The sequence below is a fragment of the Mastomys coucha genome, unplaced genomic scaffold (genome assembly GCF_008632895.1).
Source record: "Mastomys coucha isolate ucsf_1 unplaced genomic scaffold, UCSF_Mcou_1 pScaffold5, whole genome shotgun sequence".
Taxonomy (NCBI): domain Eukaryota; kingdom Metazoa; phylum Chordata; class Mammalia; order Rodentia; family Muridae; genus Mastomys; species Mastomys coucha.
Window position 1 is genome coordinate 74,479,349 of NW_022196911.1, and position 5,111 is coordinate 74,484,459.

At 44.8% G+C, this 5,111-nt stretch overlaps 1 long non-coding RNA gene across 1 annotated transcript; it reads left to right on the plus strand.

Annotated features, from left to right (window-relative positions):
* Positions 1–641: 641 nt before the first annotated feature.
* On the plus strand, positions 642–3,364 carry LOC116077521. The gene is made up of 2 exons (XR_004113262.1): positions 642–751; positions 3,183–3,364. It is a non-coding gene; the product is annotated as an uncharacterized LOC116077521 (long non-coding RNA).
* Positions 3,365–5,111: the final 1,747 nt, after the last annotated feature.

A 5,111-nucleotide genomic window follows, 5' to 3' on the forward strand; every position in this document is an offset into this window, starting at 1 on the left:
ACTTCCTCAGGATCATCTCTTCAAAGTGCATTTATGTGGTAGCAGGCATCAATCTACCCTCCCTTTTTATGGATGGATAATATTCCATGGTATAGCTATACCAAAATTTGTTTATCCACTCATGTATTGATGGCCATTTTGATTAGTGAATAGCGCTGTATCAAATATTCTTGTGCATGGGTTGGCTTGAGACTGGTCTTCAGTTCTTTAGGGATTATACCTAAGAGTAGTGGACTTGGATTATCCAGTAACTCTGTGTGTTTAATTTAAAATAAGTCTTGTGTATGTGTGTGTGTGTATGTTCATGTGTGCACACATGAACATCGGTGTGAAGGTCAGAGCACAATCTCCAGGGTTGGTTCTCACCTTCCACTTTGTTTAAGGACACAGTGTACTCCTGGCTACCTGGCCCTTCAGTTGCAGGGATTTCTCTTGTCTCTGCCTCCCATCTCCTGGCAGGAGCACTGAAACATAGGTTACTGTGCCCGGTTTTTACATGGGCTTTGAGGATTTGAACCCAGGTCCTTGTACTTACATTGCGAACTCTCTACCAGCTGAGCCAGCTACACAGCCCATCCACAACAGCAGTTCTCTTGTATTTTATGTTCTAGGAATAATGGTTCATTGAAAGAGGATAATAATGGGGCAGTTGCCATTGCCATAGCCCTGCCTGGATCTACGCTATTTCATCATCTAGAGGTCCCAGGAAGATTTTCATGGGTATAAGAACAAAGAGAGGCAGAGGACAAGGGTAAGTTGGTGAGTCAGCTGAGGTTCAATCTAGATTCCGGTGCTCCTCGGCAATTATATCATCAATAAAATTGCTATTTCTCTAATGAAGGAATCCTTTTTTAAAGCACATATTAATTGTACAGAGCAGTGGCTCTCATTATGACATTTCCATAGGTACCTTGATATACTTTGATCATATTCACCTTAAAAATGTAAAGGTTCTAAAGGCTTTGTATGCAAAGGGGGCATATAAGCTCTTACATTCTTGTTTTCTAAATTGAAAAGCTTTCATCATTTCCCTAAGATCTAGGCAGGCTCTCAGCCTGCCTTCTGTCTGTCCCTGTGGTCTAGGCTGGCCGCCCACCCTCCTCCCAGCCACCTCTCCCTTGCCCTTCCCACACAGTCACTTGTAACTTATTGTTACTGACTTTGAATGGAAGCTTTCAGCTGCTCCATTCTTTCTCTGCAAGCTGAAGGCCTGTCAATGGGATGGGAATTACAACCCTGGCTGCTCTTATCTGTATCTGTCGTCTGGCTGGCTGGTGTGTTACTGACTGCCTGTCCCAGAAATTAATCCCCTAAGTGTGGGTAGCAGATGATGAAGCCTGGGTGCATAAATAAGGAGGCAGGCCCTGCTCCATCAACAAACCCCGGCGAGCTACAGTCTTGTCCCTGTGCTGTCTGCTCAAGGCCCCTAAGCTCTGGGCCATTCATCTGCAGGAGACAGCTCGGCTTCACTCATTCATTCTTCAGGGAATGCTCGTGGATCCAAACGCCTGTGTTAGACTGCGATCGTTTGTCCTTAGTGTTATCGCCTCTGCTGTCGTTCATTTATTTATCCTTTTCTCCTTTCGCAATTTCATAAATATGAAATATAGTTTGATCATATTCCCCCCATCACCCTCTCTTAATTTTTTTCACACTTCGTATGTGTGTGTGTGTGTGAAATGGCACACATGTGGAGGTGAGAAGACATGTTTCTTTGGTTCTCTTTGTACCACGTGGGTCCTGGAGATGCAGCTCAGGTTGCCAGGCTTGGTGGCAAGCACCTTACCTCACTCACCATCCCCATCCCCATTACCTCCTCTGACCCCTTTCCCCTTCTAACAACACATTTCCTCCCTCTCTTACATCTCTTTTTAATGCACAGCCCCTTGCACTTAGTTAAGGTTGCCTCCCAAGCATGTGTCAGGAGTTATTTACTTGAGCAACGGCAACCTAGTCATGGCGATAGCACCGAGTCCTTGCTGCCATGTGCGACAACGGAAGGTGATGTGGTCTTGAGGGGTCACTGTTGCCATGAGTTCATGAACACTGTAGCCATTCCTCCTGATCCTTCATGTCTTGTTTCCTTTCTGCCCAGTCTCCCACAATGTTTCCAGAGCCTTTTTTTTTTTTTTTTTTTTTTTTTGGACAAGGTCTCTCTGTGTAGCCCACATAGCCTTGAGCTCCTGGCTGTCTTCCTGCCTCAAGCTTCCCAGTGCTGAGATCAGAGCTGACAGACACTAACATTTAACCCATACTCAGGGAGAGAGGAGTAAAGGTCTGCCTTTTGGGAAAAGAAATTATAAATCCATCCTGGCCAGATATTACTGATGGCTACAGCGAGCTTAGTGGCTATTGCATTGAACTCTGTGTTAGCTGGTTTTTTTTTTTTTATTTTATTATTTTTTTTTATTGTCACTGTGACAAATGTCTTAGAACAGGGTCAAAGGTTTCAGTCCATGCTCTGCTGCCACATTGCTGCCTGAGGGGGTGGGATTATCACTGTAGCAGAAGCATATGGCAGGAGAGGCTTCTGTGAGCAAAGAAGCAGATGAGAATACAGGCCAGGGCAAGGCATACCCTTCCAGGACTTGTCCCCAGCAATCTAGCTCAGGCCCCACTTCCTCAGAGCCCATCCAGTCTGAACTCACTAATGGGTTAATCCATGGATGACCTTTCTGACCTACAACCCAGTCACCTCTCCATGATGAGATCCACCAGCTGTATACCAAACCTTCAACACATGAGACCCTGTGGGGGACATTTCATATAAAAACTATCATCGTAGCCTCCAAGAGAAATTTGTATTTGAAAACTGAGTGCACCACTTGACAATGAATAAATCACGGTTATAGATCACCCAGACATTTAAATAAAGCAGCTGTCTTTGACTCTATAATCGCTTATTCAATTTAATTAACTAATTTATTTATTTGGTTTCGTTTTTAAGACAGGGTTTCATCTGTAGCCCTAGCTGGCCTTAAATTCACTATGTAACTGTGGTGGTGTGTATGAGAATGGCCCTCACAGGCTCATGTATTTGAATACCTGACCTGAGTTAGTGGAACTGCTTGGGAAGGATTAGGAGGTGTGGCCTTGTTGGAAGAGATGTGCAACTAGGGGTGAATTTTGAGTTTCAGAAGCCCCCTTCCATCTCCAGTCCTCTCTCTGCTTTCTGTTTGTAGATCTGGATGTGATCTCTCAGTTGCTGCTCAGGTGTTCTGCCTGCCTGCTGCCATGCTCCTTGCTGTGATGATAATAGACTCCTATCGCTCTGGAACCGAAAAAAACTAAAAAAAAAAAGCCTTCCTTCTATAAGTTGCTTTGGTCATGGCAATAGAAAGGTAATCCAAGGACATTTGTTGAACTTTTGGTTGTCTTGCCTCCACTTCCTGAGTACTGGGATTACAGGCACACACCACCACATCTGGTTTACACAGTGCTGGGAATGCAACATTTTATGGTTACTAAGGAAACAATCTGCTACCCAGAGCACCACTACCCCCCTCAGTTCTAAAGCAGCTGTCTTTAAAAAAAAAAAAAAAAAAAGATTTATTTTCTTTTTAATTATGTGTGAATGGGGGGAGTGTGTGCACATACGTGTGTGTGCCCACAAAGGCCAGAGGCATTGGATTTCCCCCAGAGCTGGAGTTATAGTTGGTTGTGAGCTGCCCATCATTGGTTGTGGGAACTGAACGAGGTTCCTCTGCAAGAGCACTGCACACTCTTAGCCCCTGATCCATCTCTCCAACCCCCTAAAGTAGCCATATTTAAAAGGGGGGAACCTTCAGGGGCCTAACACTTTCACACCACACATGCAGATGTGCGCACTTGAGCATGTGCACACACTGTCTCGTACTGTTTGGCTTGGTACACACCTCTTTCTGTTCGGATCAGTTTCTTCATCTCCCCAGACCCACTCAGCAAAACCCAGCCGTCTTCAGGTTTTACTCTGGCTCACTTGGCCTTAGTTTCTGTGTCTGTGTTAGCATTGCTTGCTTTCATGTGTCTGGCTCCAAGGAATACGTCCTCCATCCACTGCTCTGCCTGGCCAGCCAATTAGGCCTGCCACCGTACAGCTGTGGAGGCTGAAGCTTCTGCAGTCTTGCTGTCCTGTGTCCACACATGCTCACCTTCAGCTCTTTGCTGACCCATCTTCTGGCCAGGACTTCCCCACCAGACCTAAAGGATGAGAACAGTTATTCAGATGAGTCAAATGCTCACTCAAGCAAAAATGATTCCTCCCTTGAATGATCCAGATAATCATCTGCATTCTTTACCACACTTTGTCTCTCTGGAGCTAGAACTTCTTCATTCTGTAACTTCAGTTAAAATTTGGTCCCAGTGATAAATAATTCTTATCAAATGGTATATTCTACATTCTGTGGGAGTTATTTTCAGAAAGGAGAGGATCCGTAGGTAGACGAGAATTAATTTCAGCCCTGAGAATGAAAATGAAGCCATCGCAGTAAAGTGTTCTGCCTTCTACCTTCATGAAGAGACCCCTTTATTACGCTCCCCAGCTCCTGACACACGCAGTGGCAAGGAGCAAATTACCATTTATTAAACTCTAATTATTACTCCTGCTTTTCAATACCATTCTCTGTGTGTGTGATCTGTTCACACACCCGCACTCCACTGCTGTTGAATTAGCACCAAGTCTCGTTAGCATGGCATCCATATTTATGGGCAGAGCTCAGTGATGCTGGGTGACATGGTGCAGAGTCTGATGCCTTTAATAGAAGGCTAGGCCCATGGCGTGAGTCTGGAGTGATCAAGCCACTTGGCAGAGATGGAGGATTTGAGGGGACCCAGTACAGATTTAAGTTGCTTTGAGGCTTTTAAGCCTTTCGCGGGTGTCTGTATATGTGCAAGCAAAAAAAGATGGCTCACTTTTGAGGGAAGGGGATGTAGAATTTTTGTCATTGTTGTTGTTGTATGTTTGACAAGGTCTTACGTAGCTCAGGCTGGCCTCTAACTGTGTAGCCAAGGGTTGTCTTAAAGTTTTTTTTTTAATCTTTGTATATGTGTGTGTCTGAGTGTGTGTGTGTGTATAAATGCATTCATGCATGCACAAGAGGTCACAAGAGGGCATAAGGTCCCCTGAAACTGGA